At 34.9% G+C, this 18,484-nt stretch overlaps 1 pseudogene across 1 annotated transcript; it reads left to right on the top strand.

The window, feature by feature from the left end:
* Positions 1-15,264, top strand: LOC18444338 (putative cinnamyl alcohol dehydrogenase 9; annotated as a pseudogene). The gene is made up of 5 exons (XR_016044924.1): positions 1-371; positions 606-719; positions 1,741-2,318; positions 14,541-14,677; positions 14,889-15,264. The product of XR_016044924.1 is annotated as a putative cinnamyl alcohol dehydrogenase 9 (transcript).
* The last annotated feature ends 3,220 nt before the right edge of the window (positions 15,265-18,484 follow it).

Raw genomic sequence — 18,484 nt, 5'->3', positions numbered from 1 at the left:
AACAAATGTTTTTTATAAAATCTGAAAGAGCATAAGGACAAGTACGAGACACTACAATCACTCACGAGTGAAGTATTCCGCCAACGTCATCATCTCTATATTATTACTTACGCATCAGACGGCGAGTTAACGGCGTCTACACCGTTTTAAGGACCACAAGACGAAGTTGCGATATCTACTTTCTCAAAGTTATTTGGAACTTACAGTCTCTGTAGTGTGACAAAGGTTGTAAAGAGAATTCATTCATCTCCACTTTCTCTCTCTAAAAGGAAAATGTCAATTTCTCCAGAAAAGGAGCACCCCGAGAAGGCCATTGGGTGGGCCGCATGGGATGCATCTGGCCTTCTATCTCCCTTTAACTTCTCTCGCAGGTATTTTATTTTTTCAATATTTTAGCATAAAAGTTCACAGGGGGTTTGCCGGTTGTTCCATTGTTTCCCATACTTGAGATCTGAAACACATATTATATAACCAAAAGGCATTTTATTTTTGATTTGCAGCTCTAGAAATTTATAGGATTCATGATTGTAATGTCGAGAGACTGGCTTGCGAATCTTAATTTTTATTATTGTTAAATGATTGGGGGAACATTTTTGTTGTTTCAGGGCAACTGGGAAAGAGGATGTGACCATAAAAATTCTCTATTGTGGGATCTGTCACACAGACCTTCATTTTGCCAGGAATGAGTGGGGGATTACAATATATCCATTTGTCCCAGGGTAGGTACCCCTTACTTCCTAATGTTTACATTTTTAATTAATTTTATGGCTTCTTAGGTTGGAAATTTAGGATGTAATCTTGTCACCATTAAGCTATAACCAAGGGGAACCTCCATTGTTACTGCAAGGGTAGCCTCCATGAAATGTTAATTACCTCGTATACAATAAATATACCCCTTCTTAAGTACAAAATTTTTAAAAGAACACTCCTTCGTATGGTATGTCTGTTTTGGTCAAACCATCATCTAAAATAAAGCGAGGTAATGGCTCTTTTTTATTATAGTGATTTCCGTATGGAGTTTAAAATTTTAGGTAAAATATAAAATGCTCTTTTTATAAGTGGAAATTATAAAGAAAGTCAATCAACCGGCTTTTTTATTTTTATTTTTTCAAAATTGCCCCTTCATCAACCCCAAATTTGAGTTTTTTTTTTAAGTTTTTCCGTTAGTATGTAGTGTCCCGAGCTTTAAAGCACTGCTCTACTAATGAAAAAACTTTAAAAAAATAAAAAAAATCAAAATTCGAGTAAATCGAGGGGAGATTTTGAAAAAAAAAAAGAAAAAAGAAGGGTTGGCCGACTTTTGTAATTTCCTCTTATAAGTTGAGCATTTTATATTTTACTTAAAATTTTAGAGTTAAATCACTCTTCTTATTAACCACATTCATTACTAGTAAGGCACCTATATTTCATTAATAAGAATACTTAGAAGTTTTAAAATATTTATTTCTTTTCAAATTTTATTACCATTAAATTTTAAGGAAAGTATAGAATGAGACCATTTATTGTAAAATAAGATTTTCTCCAAGGTATTTTATATTGAATCACTCGATCATTCTCTCTATCCCTTCCCCCCTCTCTCTGTTTCTCTCTTGTGCCTACATACTGTTCAGTTTGAATCTAATATAAAGTTGTGCACAATGACTGATGTCCTGATTATCGGGCAAGAGAATAGAAAAACGAGCTTTTGTTCATGCAAGAGAATACATGTGCATATTATACTAATTTTTGCTTTCATTTTAGGAAAAGAGGACATAGTATTCTCTGTATTCATGTACTGCACATTCTAACAAGCAATCCTCAACAAACACAAGATAGTAGGGGGTGTAACAGAGGTGGGCAGTGCTGTGACGACATGAATGGTGGGCGACAAGGTTGGAGTGGGGGGCACAGTTGGGTCATGCCAAAAGTACGAATTATGTGAGCAGAGCCTCGAGAACTTGTGCTCGGAAGTGATATTTAGTCCCAAAGGGATCTACTATGATGGCACTCGAACTCATGGAGTCTTCTCAGATAAAGTGGTGGTTCACAATCGGTATGTTGTTCGTTTTCCGGAAAATCTCCCTCTTGATGCTAGTGCTCCACTGGTGTGCGCAGGGATCGCTGTGTATAGCCCCATGAAATATTATGGCCTAGAGCCGGGCAAGCATTTAGGGGTTGTTGGGCTTGGTGGTCTTGGTCACCTTGCAGTAAAGATTGCTAAGGCCCTGGGGCTAAATGTCAGTGCCATCAGCACATCTTCTAGCAAGAAGAAAGAAGCACTCGACTGGCGGCTTGGGGCCGATAGGTTTTTGGTTAGCTCTGATCCCCAGCAAATGAAGGTAGGAAATCTTTGATTTAGCAAGATTATGAGCAAGTGCTCATAATGCCAATTCAGTTCTTGCCATTGAAGTAATGGACTTCAATTAGTACACTGTACAATGGAGATCTTAAAACAAGATGAGAAAAGTGGGAGAGAAATTAAGCCAATAATGATAATAATAATAAGGAAAAGTATAGAATGCATCTGGTTTACCTTTTGTACAAGGTGGTCTAAATTAATCTTGATATTGGATGTGAAATTGGATAGCTGCATTAGTTTCTTTGACCAAGCTCAAACTTCAAAAGAAATTTTCTCGAACTTTGTAACACACCCAAACTATCAAATTTCACATCGGATAATTGTAAGTAATTGTGACCACCTTGCATCAAAGGTTAATGGTCTCATTGTATGCAATCCCATTATATATTATCCCAATAGTAACAACAACAACACAACAATAACAATAACAATAATAATAATAATAGTAGTAATAATGATAGAACACGATTTCATTGAGTTCATGTATAAATGAGTCCTCTCCTAAAAATCTATTTTTGCCATGGATTTTTGGACCCAATTTTGAAGGACATATAATCTCTAACATGGAGATCATGAATATGGAAAAAGAAATAAATTTTAAAAAGTTAAAAATAATATTTTTATAAAAAAAACATTTGGACATTAGTTTCAATTTTTTTTAGTTGGACCGCCCATTTTCATCTATCTTTAAAATAGATGCATAATACCTCGGAGGACGTAAATATAGAAATGCAAATGCCTACTCATGAAACAATATTCTATAATAATAATAATAATAATGATAATGATAATGATAATAGTAATAAGGGAAAATTACAAATAGCCCCCAGGACTAGACTTTCTATGCAAGTTACCCCCAACCAAACTTTTGTTCTCACTTTTAATCCCAAAAAAATTTCTTAGCAAACATCTCCAAGCCAAAAGAAATAAAAATCTAAACTACCCTCCCTTACTTTTACCCATGCCTCTCTCTCCTCTTTCCAACAAAGCAGCGATGCGGTGTATTCTTAAGGCGGTCCGACAGTATAATGTCGGTATGATACATAACAGTGGCAGTCCGGCACTGACAAAGAATAATACGGCAATAAGCACATGTCGTCCGGCACTGCCAAAGAGCGGTTTAGTAATAGGACCATGCGGTCCAACAACATGCTCAAAGTGCGGTCCAGCAATGTCAAAGAGAGGTCCGACACTTTTTTTTAGTTTAACAGGGTCCAGCAATTTCAAATAGCAGTCCGGCAGCCCATGTAAGCCCACGTGATTTCCAGCCAAAATTAAATTTTTAGGTACATTTTTTTACTTGGGGGGGGGGGGGGGGGGGGGGGGGGGGAGCGATTTGCTAGAAATTTGTATTTGGGGAAAAAAGTTTGGTTAGGGGTAACTTGCATAGAAAGTTTAGTATTGGGGGTTGTTTGTAATTTTCCCTAATTATAATAATGGTTATAGTTGTTGGCTATGTGCCCTTTTAAGGCCTTAAAGCCAATAGTCTTACGCTCAGTGGGAGTTAGAGAGAGACTAAATCTGGGTGCTGGGCGATCTAGGGCCCAGATTCATATACCTCGAGTATTTGAGGCATTGAGAGTATACGTTTTGAGAGTGTGAACTCTCAGGGAGGTGTGAGGGTCATCTCCAAGTCAGGACTATATTGATTAGAATGCCTCATAGTTGATGTGATAAGCCAGGGCTTGGAGAATCTAATTGAGAATAATAGAACCGAGTATTGAAAAGAGTATTCACCCTGTATGGAATGGTCGACTCATGGGACATGAGCCCGTATCCTGACACGAGACCGTTCCATGGCATGTGCATCCACAGTCGTATAGGGAAGCCACTCTTCTATAGTATTATCTGACTTAGAAGAGCTAGTGCGTATGTGCTTTGAGAGGACCCTTGTATTTGAGTAGGAACATGTCCCACAGGGGTGTACCAATAATCTATTGAACCCCTGATGACGGGAAGCTCTAGCTCAACGACTTTGATGTGGCCAATTATATGTCTCTACCATATACTGTGGAGCATAGGTCCATGGGATCGGCTTGAGACACCGCTGGAACGTCATTCAGGTTAGCCCAATAGAAGACTTCGACTAGCATTATAAGTCTAGAGATCTCATTAACTTTTGGCTCATATTAATCTAAATATGCTAAGAAAATATTTATATTGATGAAAAATAGTGTAATAATATTGAAAAATTATTTAGAGAATTTTTGGGATTTTTGGATATTTTTTCAGTTTTTCTTTTAAACAATAAAATATGATTTACAAATTTGTTTGAAATAAATACCAAACAAAGACGTTCTATGGGGATACCACTTGGATCCCAAGTGGCCATAGGGATGCCACATGGCACCCCCACCTCCCCATTTGTGGATGACATCATGCTGATGTCATATCTATGTGGGGATTATTTGTCATTAATTCTTTTGTTGGTATTATGTTATAACATGTTATCTTGTTATTTAAAGTGTTATATATTGTTATGAGTTAAGTTTGATTTAAGTCACATGTTGTTTTTTACTCATATGTGCCATTTGTGGCATATGTGAAGTCATGAAATTTTGAGAATTAATTTAATTCATATTATTATCCAAATATGATTTTATAGCATGTGAGTATATTTTATGTGACACCACCTTATGGGCTTGACCCATTTGAAACTTTTTGTTGTTAAAATCCTATTGGTAGTGTCATAAGATCTTTTATTTACATGTGTAGATGTCTCATATTACCTTTATGTCCATGTATTTGTATTTTATTGACTCTCACAAACTATTCAAAAACCATGGGCATAAGTGTAAACATGAATTTGAACTTAATGGGAAATAAAACATGGAGCTAAGCACTTCAAGGTAAAATGACTATAAATCTATGTTTTAAAGAGTGAAAGGTGTCAAAGCTCATCTATTGATCATGGTCATAAGATATGGATGACTGGCTTGGATAAAAGCCTCTCATGTGCCATTGATCTAAAACATCAAGGATCAAGATCAAATCCATCTTTATGTTCTAAGTATAAAAGTAACTTATGGGATCAATTATAACCCTAACTTGAGTATTCACTTCAAAGAGAAAGAGAGAGACAGAGAGAAAGAGCTCTTGACAAAATTGTGGTCACCCATGAGACTATCTTCTTCCTTGAGCTTTTATTTGAAACTCTTTTATGGAGTAATCTGATCAAGCTCATACTATTGCTTCATTAAGGTATTGATTTTTTTTTTCATATTTTTAATTCCTACCTCATTTCTATTATCAAAACTTGCTGTAATTCTTAATTTACAGTTTCTTCATTTTTGGTCACGAAAACTTGATATTTAAAGAGTCCATAAACAATAGTATAGTCCATACAGATAGTATATGTAGATTAGCTTGCTTACTTCATGATCTTGAGTAATTTCAACTTGATTTCTTGATCTTATTTTTTTGAAATTTTTACTGAGAATATACAATTGATGAGAGGTTTATTTGATCATATTTGAGCATAAAAATAGTCTATTGAGTTCCCTTTTTAATATTGAAAAGTTCGTGTAGTCCCTTATGAACCACATGGTGTAGTTTCACCATAACTTCCTTATTTTGTATAGTATCTCTTTCAAACTTTGAAGAGCTATTTTGATACATGTCTCTCTCATGATTTGATCCCCATTACGTGAAACAAATGTGATCAGTTTCTTCTCATTTGATTGATCTCCTTGAGTTATTATTATTACTCGTGCCTTAGACAATATGACAAAATTAAGTCCTCAAAAGGCCTTTTCGTGGCCCGGGCACAAGGGATTCAAATGGTTTCCCCATGTTAGTTTGCATGTTAATTTGATGTACTTACAGTTATTAAATGGATTCATTATTGGTTAAATTGAGTATGTTGTGTGAATATTGAGATTGTTTTTTAATCTTGCGGTATGAGCTTTAATGCTATGCATTATTGTTTATGCGAATTAAAATCTTATTGAATTATTATGAGCAAGTGTATGATGTGTATGAAATATTATGATATATGATGATGATGAAGAATGAAGATGAAATTATCATATAATTTTAATATAATGAGGAATTGCGAGTGCAAGTCATGCAATATGTTGTAAAGATGTACAATGTGAATATTTGAATATTGTATTCAATTTAATTGAATTTTTGAGTTGAGGGATTTGTAAGGGACCTATTAAGGTTGAATTTTGTTATTCAAATATGTATAAACCATATTTGTAGGCTGAAATATATGTATTATGGTTATGTATTGAGATATTTATGCATTTTAAAACCTTGAGTTTTTATACAATGGAAATTTTTTAAAAGATTGCATTTCTAGCCTATTGATCTTATACCACCAACAAATGGTATTAGAGCAGGGCTCTAATATGGCCCCTTAGTTCTCCTATATTGTGTATAATTTAATTGTTAAATTGTACAAACACTTGATCATGATTACCATGATGTATATGTTTTGAATTTGAGAATTGATAGTGTTATTGGTATGAGAACTGTGAATGAATATTTTTTGGAACTATTGTATATTTGTGAGAGAATGGTAAGGTATTCAATACTTTATATAAGAGAATAATATTTGGTAGTATTTTGTGTTATTAAGTATATTTTCATATGGAAAAAGTCTCATGATCATATTGTGTATATTTTGGAAGTTATTGACCATTTATTAAAGTGTGCTAGATCTGATAAAGACATTCTAGGAACTTTATACTTTTTTTAGTAGGGTTTTGATCAATCAAAACTCATGGGACTGAGTTAGGACCACTTTGTACTTTTGAGGAATCAAGTCTAGTTTAAATGTACATTTGGGCTCATAGGAAAATTCCCCATATTTGAAAAATTATGGTCGTTTTACTTAAGGGGTATCATACTGTAATTTCTGCTATACAAAGTAGAAATTAACCTTATGAGAATCATGTTATTTGATCTACTTCGGACCATTATTCAATGCGACTTTCTAAATAAAAGTTGTTTAATTTGAAGTTTATTTTATTTGAGAACAAGTCTCATGATTAAATGATGTGTAAATTTAAAGTTATATCCTTTGAATTATACCGTACTCATCTTCGAAAACCAAAAAAACATTATTTCCTATATCCAATGTGTGAGAAGGACATTGATACTTTATATTTTTGTAATCCCACTATGAAGTATAAGTTGTTGAAATCCTTGTGAGTTCTTAGGGTATTTTAGATAAGTGGGAGGGTTATATGAACCTCACCGAATCGTGAGTGTTAAGTTTTAATACCCGATACCCGAGTCTTAGTCTAGATCCGGACTAGTCCCGGATAGTATGTGATGAAGTTGACAACAAGATTAGAGACACATGTGGATGGATGAGACAATGTTCATAGTTGCAAAAGAGAGAAATAAAGGGTGAAACCAAATCACAGATCAAAGACAAAGGTATTGGCACATTATGACTTGGTCACTTTAAATCATAAGGTGTGACTTCTTTTTACTTATGAGTATGATTTTAATATATTGTGAACTCATTTCTTAGAGAATTACCATTTTGGTTTTATGATATCATGTGCGCAATTATTGGTAGAATGTCTTGGTGTATTATATGAGTTTAATAATTGGAAGGCTTGAACTTGTCACATAAGCTATAAACTTGAATTAAGCTGATACTTACATATTGAGATTTTGAATGCTTGTATCTACTCTTATATAAGCTTAAGATATATGAAATATGCTTAAGTAATTTGATTCTAGATCTATGATTCAAATTACCGATCCTATGGATATAGGTAATTCAATATATATGCCATATGTAAGGATTGCACTAGTGATTGCTTGAGAATTATGAGATATGAGAAATGTTTATTATTTGTGAGTTGCTTCATGGTTTGAGAACTCATGAGATGTATCATGAATATGACATTGACTAATCCTTATGGTGCCTCAAGCTACATGCTTCATTATTTTGAGCTTTCCTAAATGATGAGATAATGTGACGTATTATATTATCATATTGTGAGTACTTAGTGATGCATGATCCCACCATAATTCTTATGTGAATAAGTGCATGTGGTATTACGTTATGAATGTCATATGAGGATTATTGCATGACACGTTAGGCTCAATAGTCATGAAAAACGATTTTCATGTATGAGATAACATTTTCCTTTATAGCAGCATGTTTTTCACTATTTTGGAAATTGAGATTAATCGAACCAAAATGTATCTTAAGTATGGATTGTAATAATTAAGAAAATGTATTGAAATATATTTTATCTTAAACACTTGTTCTTTTGAATGAGGATTTCTATATTTAAAATTTTTTAGCACAAGAGGATGTTAGAAACCATAAAAGGGATTCCACCCCATTTTGTGTACTGCTACTTTGTATTGTCTTTCTATTAAAGAGTTATAACTATGCTAAACTCCATGTTTCTTCTATTTTGGGAGATCACCCTTGAAGATGTTCTTTTAACATTATGGTATGACCACATAAACGTTTGTCTTAATATTTTGGAGTATCTCATAGTCATCAATCTTTGAATAAAGTCCTTTTTGAAACCTTTGAATTTTTAGTTAAAAATAAACTGCTTTCTAAGACATAAATTCAAGTTATTTTGAAAGGTAACTTTGTTGGTTTCAGTGGCAGAATCTTTAGTAAGTCTAAATAGTAAAACCATACCATCCTCAAATAGAGAACCTTGGTATTGATTTTGGAAACACTTATATCTCAAATTAATTTCACTTATGAGAAAGTTGGAAGAGGCATTGAATTAGAATGATTTGTAAATAAAAGCCGAAATGAGTGTTTGACCTCTTATTTGAAAATTGATCATTTTATGAACCCATGGGCCATTTTCTTCTGTTGTATTATATGTATTATTGTTTTCATTAAGTGCCACAGTGAAAAGTTTTAAGTCACTTAGAGACATGTCACTTGTTAGAGTTGTGAGGCATCTCTTTGATAGACTTTTGAATTTTCAATGATTAATTGTGTGACATTATGGTAATAGATCATCACTTGTCTATACATGCATTTCATGCCATGGTGATCATATGCATTCACTTTCACATAGATGATCCACTAGATAGCTTCTACCGGTCTCTAAAAAGCTAGTAGGCCTTTTAGTGGAGTACGCATAAAGCCATTTGAAAATATTTTTAATAGTTTGTGAGACCGTATGTAGAGCTGCATATTTATATGTGGATTATGATATGATTATATGATGATAAAGACACCTCATTTTTTAGGCTAGTCACATTGATAGTGACTATCTATATATGGACTATATGCAGATGACTTAAAGTAATTGGTTGTTTATCATGAGATAATTTGTGAGATTAAATGTAAGAGAAATTCAATAAACTTTGATAAGTCCTACATTACATGAGATATTGTCCTAATTGATTCGAACTTATAATGTGTTTTGTCACTCGAACATGTATAATTGAACCTCACTTGATCTTGGGATTGGATCTAATTAATAGGTTCATGATGACACCTGCTACCCATCTAATCCGAGTGTAATATCAATAAAAGATTGAATGTATTGAATGGTGAAATGCTTAAAAGTCCAAGCACTACTCCCACACCGTGGTTTTGAATAGATAAAGTATCAGTTCATGACTCATGAAACTTTGAGAACAATGCATGAGATTAAAGCATGATTTTAATGAACTTTTGTTCGAGTAAAATCTATGTTACTTGAGAATTGATATGTATATAGAGTTGTGAACTTTTGAGCACATGAATAAATGTTGAGAGAGAAAGTAAGAAGATAGATGTGAATATATATGTCAATCTTTATGAGCATAAATTATCATGAACATGCACATAAAAGTATTGTACTCTTTGTCATACCATATGTTCCCATATTTCTTTTCCTTTAGGGATAACTATTGCATTATTATAATATGTCATTGTTAAAGATGACGATTACTTCTGCAATTAGCACCTAGTAGATTAGTAGGTCAAGCATTGGTGTGAATATAATGTGATATGTTGATACATAAACTACATGATATTTGAATAAATATGTGGATGAAGGAGATCAAACATGACATTTAAATTGTGATTTGTGGTTTATATGATTTACACTAGGCATAAAAATAGTTCTTGACAATTTGCTCTTGCGATTGCTTATGTTTAACCACACTTGCTTTTATTAGTTCATAACTATTGATTATGTTAATGGACCATGTTAATTGACTATGCTTATAGAGCATACAATGGTTTATGCTTATGCATGATATGAGATTGAGAAAGTTAACTTGATTGTTGATACTTGCCTCCTTGCTTGATATGAGTATTGCTTTTATGGTAGAGAATGAATATTTTAAATTATATCATTGTATATAAGAATGAGAGAGATAATCGTTTATAAGGCCTCAAAAGGCCAAGTGGGAGAATGTTGTTTATGTGGTCTATCAAGGCCTTAAAGCCAATAGTCTTATACTTAGTATGAGTTAGAGAAGACTGAATCTGGGTGCTTGGCGAACTGAGGTCCAGATTCATATACCTTTAGTATTTGAGACATTGAGAGTATACGTTTTGAGAGTGTGAACTCTCAAGGAGGTATGAGGGTCACCTTCCAATCATGACTATATTGATTAGAATGCCTCATAATTTATGTGATAAGCCAGGGCTTAGATAATCCAATCAAGAATAATAGAACCCGAGTATTGAAAAGAGTATTCGCCCTGTATGGAATGGTTGGCTTATGGGACATGAGCTCGTATCCTGACACGAGATCGTTCTATAGAATATGCACCCATAGTCGTATGGGGAAGCCACTATTCTATAGTATTATCCGACTTAGAAGAGCAAGTGCACATGTGCTTTGAAAAGACCCATGTATTTGAGTAAGAATATATCCCACAGGGGTGCACCAGTAATCCATTGAACCCCTGATGACAGGAAGCTTTGGCTCAACGACTTTGATGTAACTAATTATGTGCCTCTGCCATAGACTGTGAGGCATAGGTCCCTTAGGTTGGCTTGAAACACCGGTCGAACGTCATTCAGATTAGCCCAATGGTAGACTTCGACTAGTGTTATAAGTCTAAAGATCTCATTTACCTATGACTCAGATTAATCTAAAATTGATGATAAAATATTTTATATTGATGAAAAATTGTGTAATAATATTGAAAAATTATTTAAATAATTGTTGGGATTTTTGGAGATTTTTTTCAGTTTTTTTTTTTAACAATAAAATATGATTTTCAAATTTATTTGACATAAATACCAAACAAAGACATTCTATGGGGATGCCAAATGGATCCCAAGTGACCATAGGGATGCTACATGCAACCCCCACCTCCCCACTTGTGGATGACATCATGCTGACATCATATCTATGTGGGGACTTATTTATCATTAATTCTTTTTGTTGGTATTATATTATAACTAGTTATCTTGTTATTTAAAGTGTTATATATTGTTAAGACTTAAGTTTGATTTAAGTCACATTTTTTTTTTTTTGCTCATATGTGCTATTTTTGGCATGTGTGAAGTCATAAAAATTTAAGAATTAATTTAATTCATATTATTATCCACATATGATTTTGTAGCATGTGAGTATATATTATGTGGCTCCACCTTATGGTCTTGACCCATTTTAAACTTTAGTGTTGCTAAAATCCTATTGGTGGTGTCATAAGCTATTTTACTCACATGTGTGGATGTCCCATATTACCTTTATGTCTATATCCTTGTATTTTATTGAGTCTCACAAATTATTCAAAAACCATGGGCAAGTGTAAACATGAATTTGTACTTAATGAAAAATAAAACATGGAGCTAAGGACTTCAAGGTAAAATAACTATAAATCTAAGTTTTAAAGAGTGAAAGGTATCAAAAGCTCATCCATTGATCTTGGTTATAAGATATGGATGAGTGACTTAGAAAAAAACCTCTCATGTGTCATTGATCTAAGGTATCAAGGATCAAGATCAAATCTATCTTTATGATCTAAGTATAAAAGTAACTTATGGGATCAATTATAACCCTAACTTTAGTATTCACTTCAAAGAGAGAGAGAGAGAGAGAGACAGAGAGAGAGAGAGCCCTTGACAAAAATATGGTCACCCATGAGACTATCTTCTTCCTTGAGCTTTTATTTGAAATCCTTCCATGGAGTAGTTCGATCAAGCCCATACTATTGCTTCATTAAGGTATTGATTTTTCTTCTCATAGTTTTAAGTTCTACCCCATTTCCATTATCAAAGTTTGCTGTAATTCTTAATTTATAGCAGTTTTCTTCATTTTTTGTCATGAAAACTTGATATTGAAGAGTCCATAAGCAATAGTATAGTCCATACATATAATATGTGTAGACTAGCTTGCTTACTCCATCATCTTGAGTAGTTTCAACTGGATTTTTTTATCTTATTTTTCTGAAATTTTTATTGAGAATATACAACTGATGAAAAGTTTATTTTATCATATTTGAGCATAAGATATAGTCCATTGAGTTCCATTTTTAATGTTGAAAAGTTTGTGTGGTCCTTTATGAACTACATGGTGTAGTTCACCCTAACTTCCTTATTTTGTGTAGCATCTCTCTCAAACTTTGAAGAGCTATTTTGATACATGTCTCTTTCATGATTTGATCCCTATTAAGTAAAATAAAGGTAATCATTTGTTTCCCATTGTATTGATCTCCTTGAGTTATTATTATCACTTGTGCCTTAGACAATAGGACAAAATTAAGTCCTCAAAAGGCCATTTCGTGGCCCGGGCACAAGGGGTTCGAACCATGGTTTCCCTATCTATGTTTGCATATTAATTTGATATATTTACAGTTAATAAATGGATTCATGATTAGTTCAATTGAGTATGTTGTGTGAATATTGAGATTGGTTTTTAATCTTGTGGTATGAGTTTTAATGCTATGCATTATTGTTTATGCGAATTGAACTCTTATTGAATTATTATGATCAAGTGTATGATATGTATGAGATATTCTGATATATGATGATAATGAAGAATGAAGATGAAATTATCATATAATTTTAATATAATGAGGAATTGCGAGGGCAAGTCATGCAATATGTTGTAGAGATGTACAATGTGAATATTTGAATATTGTATTCAGTTTAATTGAATTTTTGAGTTACGGATTTCTAAGGGACCTATTAGGGTTGAATTTTATTATTCAAATTTGTATGAACCATGTTTATAGGCTGGAATATATGTATTATGGTTATGTATTAAGATATTCATGCATTTAAACCCTTGAGTTTTTATACAATGGAAATTTCTTAAAAGATTGCATTTCTAGCCCATTGGTCTTATACCACCAACAATAGTTGTAGCAGTAGCAATTGGTGTAGCAAATTGAGTAGCTACCATAACATATATGATTTCATGTTGTCAAAAATACTTATTGCAGTTTATTCAAATTTTAAAGTATAATTATTAGTTTGTTTTATATAAAGGGTTTACATATTTGGTGCACAAGACAGTTGTTCAGTCAATGCATAATTATTTTATATAATTATGCACTATAAATACATTGGGCTAATTTTTTTTTCAATAACTATTAATGTGTATTACGTAGATGGTTTACATGGTTCGCAAAAGCAGTTCTGCACAAGGTCGGTAATGCATATAGGCTTCTTGCATTTGATTCAAGTTTCTAGCTATAACCATGAATTTGTAATATGTGGATGGTTTACATGGTCTGCAAAACAGTTCTTCAATGTTCAAGCAGATTATAAACTGTTAATCACTGCATAATCAATTTATCTAGTTATGCATTATAACTTTCTCATAAAATCACGACAGTTTGAATCTTTGTTATCGGGAGCACCCCTAAAGGGCATGGTTCCAGCTCTAGAATTTAGATCCCCTGCTCGGCTTCAAGCTCGGGTGCATAGAGCTTTGAAGCATTGAAAAGAGAGCTTATGTTTTCTTGTATGCCGAGGATGAAGTGCCTTTTCTTATACACACATTTATAGTATTGAAAGGGGGCAAATATCGTCTTGAAATAACGCTCTTGCATTCCTAATAACAAGAAGAATTCAAGCTTAAATTTTCTTAATTTGTAATATCTTTTTGCCCCTATTTCACCCAACCAATTCTCAACGAACTTGCAACTGAGGTATGGGGTGTGCTATCGCGATGAATGCAGCCCCTTTCCCAGTTTTCTCTATAAAACTTTGTTTATATACCTGTTATTGAACATGCATATTATTCATCCGAGTATATGTAATACTTTGCTTTGCTTGATTTAAATTTTGTCCTAGGCTGCAACTGGAACCATGGAGTATATCATGGATACAGTTTCCTGTGGCCATCCATTAGAGCCATTGCTAGCTTTGCTGAAGCCTAATGGGAAATTTATTTTGCTCGGCGGGTCAGATTGCAGCTTCATCGTTTCTCTTTGATATTTGGTAAGCATAACTATCACATCTGTATATCGACATGCTCTTATTTTTCAGACTTTTATTTCAAGAATGAAATATCCTACCTTTTTGCATTTGAAATTTTGAATGTTTTGTAAAATACTCCGATTTGAGAATCAATCTCTTTGTTTTTGATGTGCCATCTATCAAAAGATATGTCTCAGTCATGTTATTCGGTCTTACATGAAGGAAAGTTATAGGAGGGAGTGTACTCGGTGGGATGAAAGAGAAACAAGAGATGATCGATTTTTGCGCGAAGCACAATATTACTGCTGACATTGAGGTTATTCAAAGGGATTACCTCAACACAGCAATGAAAAGGTTGGCTGAAGGTGATGTCAAGTACCGTTTTGTCGTCGATGTCGCAAACTCATTATTTGGTTGAATGCCAAAGGCCAAACATGTACATTGAAGGAGCAATTAGTGGCCTTCTAATGTTGGCCCTCTAGCTTACTGAGGGAGTTCTGGGCCTTCAACGAAACAATATGCTTTTGAACATACTACAGTGGATTAATTGTATATACTAGCCCGTATTATTTAGAGAAGCAACACCATTTTGGTTCAATAAGACACCAAAATAGATGATTCACTCATTCAATACTAGGAATAATCGCAGGAAATCCTTTGAGAATTTGGATTCCAATTTCTCAATGATATCCCATGATTGAGACAATTGGTTAAATCCTATGAAACCCTTTCACAGAAGTTCATTGATATCTTCTTTTTATATAGCAAATCAATTTCGATTTTTGAATGATCAACCACTTCTAGTTCTTTTCATTCTCATATGCTAAAGTTTAGTTAGGATAAGAGCCTTAATTAGCTAGATGAGGTTTAAACTCTATCCCATTGTGCGACAAGCTTTAGGGACACATGGATAGACTGGAAGTCTCATGTAAACAATCATGGGTGTTTATATGAGATAAAGTCAATCATGTTCAGTATGCAGTTGCACTTATCAACTTTTTGTTTGAGATATTGAAAGAATTAAATATTCTCAAACACCCAAAACAAGAAGGTCAATATTTCAAAGTCTCCGAATAAGGAATAAGATTTCCAAATTAGGCAATTTCTATAACCTGAAAAAAAAAAAAAAATGGTACATCGCCACCTTCTAGAAGCATCAAAATTCGATTAGATGACCATCATTAGATTCAGCGCGATATTCTGATCAATCCTATAGAGGTTCAGAGGAGAGATGGATTATTGCTGCAACAAATGGTCCGGGAGTGATAAATCTAAACTGCATGTTGTGGTGCGGTAATGGACTAAAATCAACGCCCCCTCCTATTTTGGGACATTCCTACCAATAAATAATGCAGTTTCCAATGGATTTCATATGCCCTACAAATAAAACGCTAATACCTGAGTCATAGAAACCCATAACCCTCAAGCCCTTGGCCTTGGCCCCCAACCCTAGATCTAGGTGTTAACACCAAAAAATTTCAATGGAAAACGTGGTCCCCACCTCATTTTCCAGGGTAAACTCATCAAAAGGGATAGGTAGAGAAATGGGTCATGTCAAATTGTGATTCAGGCTAGAGTCGAGCCACAAGACCCTCCCTCACTCAAATGGCTCCCCTAGTCTGGTTGAATCTAAAGTTCGGGTGAATATCTTGAATTTAGGGTCAAAAAAAAGGGGAAATTTTAAAGAGGTTTCAAAAATAACGCACGACTTTTCCCGATCTTTCAGGTGTCTGCAGAGCGAGGTGAATGCAAATGGTTGAGGCTAGAGAAATATGAAGATTCGAGAGTTTTGGTTCGGCTATACTGGGCCAGAATTCTGGGGTCTAAGGCGTTAGGTTTCGGTTCGGGTATAGCGGGGTCTGGATATAGTGTGACGGAGTCCGAGTGTATTGTTATGATACTTTTTTTTTCTGAAGTTGGGGGTTCGATACCATATTTATAGACAAGTGTATCTATTAATCATGGTTAAATTCTGGGATTAAATCGGAGCCGTTCACAATAATCGGTGGTGGTAAATTCGTCAAGCAACTTCGTTGCCCTATTATACGCAACCGGTGATCTTACAGTTGACGTGATTTTAGGCGATGACATGCTGGGGCCCAATGCAACTGACACCGTCATTGGCGCTTTTAGGAGATTCTTCGGTGCGCGATCCTCTGTGTAACGCCATTAGCATTGTGGCATTATTGACAAAGTAATGACGACCGTCTATACTCCTAGGAACTTGGCTTTGGGCCGTTAGATTCAGCCAATCAGATGTCATCACCGGTGGCAATGGTGTTGACAATAATATCAAACTCATTACGGTTAATGATGGTAAAAATCTCTAGTTCAATTCCTGCATTCAAATGTCAAGCGAGTGGCGGTTAATTCGACTAATAAGGAAGTGACGTTATTGTTAATAGCGATCAATGAGCTTGGCACCATCGGTTACATGTCATGCTGAAAAATATTGTGTTCAGTTTGCGCATTCCAATGTTAGCCATTGGCGACAATCTTAGCCAATCAAAAGCTATTGTTGTTGTCAAAGGCGTCAATGGGATTTCCATCGTCGTCTTCTACAGTAGTCACTTGTTACCGTCCGGATCCCGAGATGTATGTTGGCGTGTGATTGTCTTAGTCTGAGTAACCGCCTTTTTTATGCGACTAGGACTTTCGTTGGTGAGGTTTGCAGTGTAGTCAATGGTGTTTGTTGCGTCGTTTCTCTTAAACGAGTAGTCCTTGATTCTAGACTTCTTACTTTAGATCTTGTCTTGTTCTTGTGGTCGTTTGACTTTGTATCCTAAAGTTCCAAACTCCATCAGGTAGCCCGAGTGTTGGGGTATGGTTCTTTACGACTCCAGTTGGTTCAGGTCTAAAGGTGGCTATCTTAGGGCACTTTTGGTTTTATATGGTTTTCTCGATCGGGATCAGGGTATCTACAGTTGTCTTTTGTCACATGCGCATGGTGCTGTTTTCAAAGGGAGCTTTTTTAAAATAGAAATTTTTGGAAGTGGCTTGGTTTTCGCCTCTGTGGGGCTGTTTTCAAAGGGAGGTTTTTTAAAATAGATATTTTTTGAAATGCAATAGTCGTTTAGTTTTGGTTGATGCAAACGGGGAGCCATCTGAGCAGTTAGTGTCATGCAATGATAGACATACCGTAGGGATGTGGTGCTGCCCCGAGCAGGCACCATTGGGGCCCGTTGGGAAACTGAATTCAGGTTGGGTTTGGGGAACAATTACGTCTTAAGAGCTCTGATACCCCTAGCCAAGAGTTGTTTTCTTACCCCTTTTTTAGCTTGAAAATTTCCCTTAGGGTCAAGTGAAGCTTCTTTGTACAAATCGTTCCGTCGAGACTGGCAACGGTGTTAACAAGTTAGCAATGGTGTCAAGGAGGCTGGCAACATCATTTCAGGCTTGAAGGTTTTTTAGTCATCTAGCTTGAGTAGTCTGCGTGCTATTGCCAGTTTTGTTCAAGTGGGCGGCCCCAAGTTCTAGGCCTGCAGATCTAAGTTTCAATTTCAGCTCCTTGACACTACCACCCGGAGTGGATGTGACCAGGTTTTTTACCAGATTGATAATGGGTCAATGCCCCTGCCACTATCGTTGGACCCCTCCTACCCTGAGTCTATAAATTGCGGTTCTAGGATCCTCAGGCTATCTTAGTTTTGTAATTTTGGACCTTTGTTAAACTTGTTTTTTACTTCTTTTCTTGTTTGTATCAGGTCTTTAGACATGTCCGGGCATCGTCGTGCTGCCGTTTTGGCCTACGAGGAGGATATCACTTCCTTCAGTGAATCTCAACCATTTCCTGAGGGATTCCCTACCCATGTCACCCA

Source organism: Amborella trichopoda, chromosome 11, assembly GCF_054954075.1.
Source record: "Amborella trichopoda isolate Santa Cruz 75 chromosome 11, AtrichopodaSantaCruz75HAP2 v2.0, whole genome shotgun sequence".
NCBI classification, from domain to species: Eukaryota; Viridiplantae; Streptophyta; class Magnoliopsida; order Amborellales; family Amborellaceae; genus Amborella; species Amborella trichopoda.
This window is presented reverse-complemented; position numbering and strand designations above follow the sequence as displayed.